Source organism: Schistocerca piceifrons, unplaced genomic scaffold (genome assembly GCF_021461385.2).
Source record: "Schistocerca piceifrons isolate TAMUIC-IGC-003096 unplaced genomic scaffold, iqSchPice1.1 HiC_scaffold_1071, whole genome shotgun sequence".
Classification (NCBI taxonomy): domain Eukaryota; kingdom Metazoa; phylum Arthropoda; class Insecta; order Orthoptera; family Acrididae; genus Schistocerca; species Schistocerca piceifrons.
The window spans coordinates 100,001-105,000 of NW_025726876.1; the positions used below are offsets into that span (position 1 = coordinate 100,001).

At 62.4% G+C, this 5,000-nt stretch overlaps 1 pseudogene; it reads right to left on the bottom strand.

The window, feature by feature from the left end:
• LOC124726969 overlaps positions 1–5,000 on the bottom strand; it is a 7,964-nt pseudogene that overhangs the window by 1,882 nt on the left and 1,082 nt on the right.

A 5,000-nucleotide genomic window follows, 5' to 3' on the forward strand; every position in this document is an offset into this window, starting at 1 on the left:
GCCGCCTTCTGGGAGTGACACCAGTCGAGCCGGAGGTGGTCTCCGACTATCTGGGCGTCGACCACGCGGGCGATGCCGTCTTTGACCGCCACCACGTCAGGCTTGCGGATGCCCTCAGGTGTTCGGAGGTGGGGCTCCACAGAGACATTGAAGCCCCTCTGCGCGAGTCCACGGGCGACATAACGCACTACAGCGTCATGGCGCTTGACCCGGGACCCGTGCGTCCTAAAGCAAGCCTGAAGTACGTGGTTGGCGGTCTCCACGGCCTGGCACCCCGCGCGGCATCTGGTGTCCGCCTCCCGCCCGCGACTGCGCCGTGCCTTCGTAGGGAAGGCGTTGATGCGGGCGCGGAGGGCGTCGATGTATTCACGCCCAGATAGCAGGCGACTGGTGTCGGCGACCCACTGATGTTGGCCACTGACGGCGGCAGAAGATGACAGTGCCGCACCGTCAATGGCGATGTGTAGGCGCGCCGCCCACATTTCCCCAACCTGCGTTGACGATTTGAGGAGGTGGCCCTCCCACATTAGGTGGCGCTCCAGCACCTCGATCTCACGCTGCACCTCATCCATGCCTGCACCGTCGCAGGCTGGCCCTATCTTCTTCAGCGCCAGGAGACGGGACCGACGGAGGGTCGGACCCATCCATCGGCAAGATGGAATGCCGAGGCCCCCCTGGGCAACAGGAGCGTGGAAGTATCCCAGGGGGGTGTCCGCCGGAAGGCGGAACCATCTCCTGACGGCGGCCCGGATGGTAACGTCGGCCGACTTCAATGCACCCACCCGGGTGCGGCTGAGGGCCAGCCCGTGGTACAGGCCAGGGAGAAGTACGTTGGTGAGAGCGTGGAGGCGCTGTTGCGGCTTCAGCGGAGCTCGGGAGATGACGTCAAGCTGCTCCACCAGGTGGCTACGTGGATTGAAGACACAGCGACCCGCCGTGGAAAATTGCAGCCCCAGGTACCGGAAGGTTTCACCCACACGCAGGGCAGGCATGGTGGTATTGCCTGCTGTGAAGGTGACATTGCTGTCCACCTTCACCTTCTTCTCGCGCCCTGACGCGACTAAGGCGAGGGTGAAACACTTCCGGGCGTTGATCTGCAGCCCCAGGTGGGCGAGGGCTGCGGTAGCTGCGTCGATGAGGGACTGCAAGCCCCTCGGGGTCGCTGCAAACAGCAAGACGTCATCTGCAAAGGCCGCAGCGTTGACTCTGCGACCGAGGATCCGAGCTCCGATGTGGGAGGGCAGTTGGCCTAAAACGTAGTCCACCGCAAAGTTGAACAGGAGGGGGGAGAGGGGATCGCCCTGGCGAACGCCCCGTGCTGGCTGCACAGACACGCCCACGCCGGCGCCGTCCGCTATCACTGTCGTGCTGCCCTCGTAGCACCGCTCGACATACTCGACAAAGCAATCCGGCAGGCCATGCGCCTTCAGCACGGGGCGAAGGGCAGCATGATCTACCGAATCGAATGCCTTAGATACGTCGATCGACGCCACAAAGACAGAGCGGCAGGAGCGAACTGCGTCGGTGAGAGCAGTGTCCAAGATGAAGGTATTTTCCAACATCCCATCCCGAGGGATGAATGCCCGCTGACGTTCGTCCACAGCACATGCGCGCATCAGGCGTGACGCGAGAACCTTGTGAAAGGTCCGCGCCAACACCGAGCAGACCGTAATGGGGCGAAAGTCAGCGGGGGATGTTGGTGCAGCCGTTTTCGGGAGAAGGGACGTCCGCGCGCGAAGCAGGCGTTCCGGAAGGGCGCGGGCCAGAAGGAAGAGATTCATCACTTTCACCAGGACTTCGTGCGGCAGGCGCCGCAACTCCGCTGGGGTAAGGCCGTCCGGCCCGGCTGCTGATCCCCTGGGCGGCAACGCGGCGGCGACCTCCTCATGTGTGACCGGCCCCCATATGCACTCAAGAGCGACAGGCTCTGAGTGCGGGAGGAGGCGGTCACGAATGAAGCCCGCGGTGGAGATGGGCTTCTTGGTGAAGAGGTCCGCCCAGAAGTCCAGCAGACCAGGGATGGCTGGTGGCGGCTGGAGCAGGGTGCCATCCAAGAGGCCGCGCACGCAACGTGCACGCGACCGTCGGAAGGCATCCTGCGTTCTCGCGTACTCCCAGCGGCGCCGCTTGCGCTTCTGCGTCGGCGGCGCGGCAGGCGGCCGCTTCGATGGTTGGCGCGGCCGCTGTGTCCTGGTGATCGATCTCTCCCCTCTGGACCCGACCGACGCAAGGGCATCCGGGAGCATGCCCAGGATGACATCGGGCGGCGTGCCCCGCCCCAGACCTATGACACGGTCCAGGGCAGAGAAACGCTGGGCGGAAGCGGGTAGCCCCGCCAGATGCTCCCAGATGGCGGCGTCAGTCGGCCCCTCCGGCGGCGGCCCGGTGGTGTCGGCCGCGAAGTCCTCGGCTGCGTCGACGGGCGGCGCAGCGGCCTCGCCCGCGTCAGGCAGCGGGCTCGCTGCTCCCCGGCGGGACGCCGGCTCTTCCCCCCGACCGATCTCAAGCGCCTCCATGAATTGGCGGACAAGCTGCTTGTGGGCAGCTTGCCGCCGTCGGCACTTGATTGCCTCAAGCGTTCGGTCGGGGAACATCCTGATGAGTTCTTGATTTACAAAGAAGAACCGGGCGTCCCTCTCGAGGAACAGTTCGGCCTCTGCCTTGGCGAGCGACAGGACTTCTTCCTCCGTCCACCTCGCGCGATGCCTCTCCGTGACGATCTCCGCGTTGGCGGCCGCAAGGTGTTGGCGGCGGCGATGGACCCCGAGACCGTTCTTGGTGGTGAAGCTGCGGTGGCACTCACTACAGGTATACATAGCTGCAAAAGTTACAAAATTTTCGGCACGGCCGGTTGGCCGGCTAGGTGCTGGGGAAGTTGGGGTGGCACCTTCAGCGGAAGGGCCACCACTTTTTCTCTGAATACTGCCCCCAACTAACAAAGGGATAGTGCGAGGGGGGGCTGGTAACCCCCCCAGGCCCCTGGTGCGGTCTTCCACTCTGCGAAAATCAGCGGGCCCACGAGAAGGGGAGAAGACCGCAGGAGAGGAGAGGCTAAGAGGGCTAGGCCCATGTATTGCGCATCACTCACCCTGTAACTACAACCCAAGGAAGGCACCTCGCAGCAGCAGCACGACTACATCAAGACCGCACTTCGAAAAGCCAAGTCCGGATGCAGCCACACCGCCGCCACTTGGCCATCTTAAGAGAGTCATAGTTACTCCCGCCGTTTACCCGCGCTTGCTTGAATTTCTTCACGTTGACATTCAGAGCACTGGGCAGAAATCACATTGCGTCAACACCCGCTAGGGCCATCGCAATGCTTTGTTTTAATTAGACAGTCGGATTCCCCCAGTCCGTGCCAGTTCTGAGTTGATCGTTGAATGGCGGCCGAAGAGAATCCGCGCACCCGCGCGCCCCCGGAGGAGCACGCTAAGGCGGACGCGGCCTCGCAGCAAGGAAGATCCGTGGGAGGCCAAGGCACGGGACCGAGCTCGGATCCTGCACGCAGGTTGAAGCACCGGGGCGCGAACGCCGCGCAGGCGCGCGCATCCTGCACCGCCGGCCAGCACGAGGCCGACCAACGGCGAGAGCAGACCACGCCCGCGCTAAACGCCCGCACTTACCGGCACCCCTACGGCACTCACCTCGCCCAGGCCCGGCACGTTAGCGCTGACCCACTTCCCGACCAAGCCCGACACGCCCCGATCCTCAGAGCCAATCCTTATCCCGAAGTTACGGATCCAATTTGCCGACTTCCCTTACCTACATTATTCTATCGACTAGAGGCTCTTCACCTTGGAGACCTGCTGCGGATATGGGTACGAACCGGCGCGACACCTCCACGTGGCCCTCTCCCGGATTTTCAAGGTCCGAGGGGAAGATCGGGACACCGCCGCAACTGCGGTGCTCTTCGCGTTCCAAACCCTATCTCCCTGCTAGAGGATTCCAGGGAACTCGAACGCTCATGCAGAAAAGAAAACTCTTCCCCGATCTCCCGACGGCGTCTCCGGGTCCTTTTGGGTTACCCCGACGAGCATCTCTAAAAGAGGGGCCCGACTTGTATCGGTTCCGCTGCCGGGTTCCGGAATAGGAACCGGATTCCCTTTCGCCCAACGGGGGCCAGCACAAAGCGCATCATGCTATGACGGCCCCCATCAACATCGGATTTCTCCTAGGGCTTAGGATCGACTGACTCGTGTGCAACGGCTGTTCACACGAAACCCTTCTCCGCGTCAGCCCTCCAGGGCCTCGCTGGAGTATTTGCTACTACCACCAAGATCTGCACCGACGGCGGCTCCAGGCAGGCTCACGCCCAGACCCTTCTGCGCCCACCGCCGCGACCCTCCTACTCGTCAGGGCTTCGCGGCCGGCCGCAAGGACCGGCCATGACTGCCAGACTGACGGCCGAGTATAGGCACGACGCTTCAGCGCCATCCATTTTCAGGGCTAGTTGCTTCGGCAGGTGAGTTGTTACACACTCCTTAGCGGATTCCGACTTCCATGGCCACCGTCCTGCTGTCTTAAGCAACCAACGCCTTTCATGGTTTCCCATGAGCGTCGATTCGGGCGCCTTAACTCGGCGTTTGGTTCATCCCACAGCGCCAGTTCTGCTTACCAAAAGTGGCCCACTTGGCACTCCGATCCGAGTCGTTTGCTCGCGGCTTCAGCATATCAAGCAAGCCGGAGATCTCACCCATTTAAAGTTTGAGAATAGGTTGAGGTCGTTTCGGCCCCAAGGCCTCTAATCATTCGCTTTACCGGATGAGACTCGTACGAGCACCAGCTATCCTGAGGGAAACTTCGGAGGGAACCAGCTACTAGATGGTTCGATTAGTCTTTCGCCCCTATACCCAGCTCCGACGATCGATTTGCACGTCAGAATCGCTACGGACCTCCATCAGGGTTTCCCCTGACTTCGTCCTGGCCAGGCATAGTTCACCATCTTTCGGGTCCCAACGTGTACGCTCTAGGTGCGCCTCACCTCGCAATGAGGACGAGAC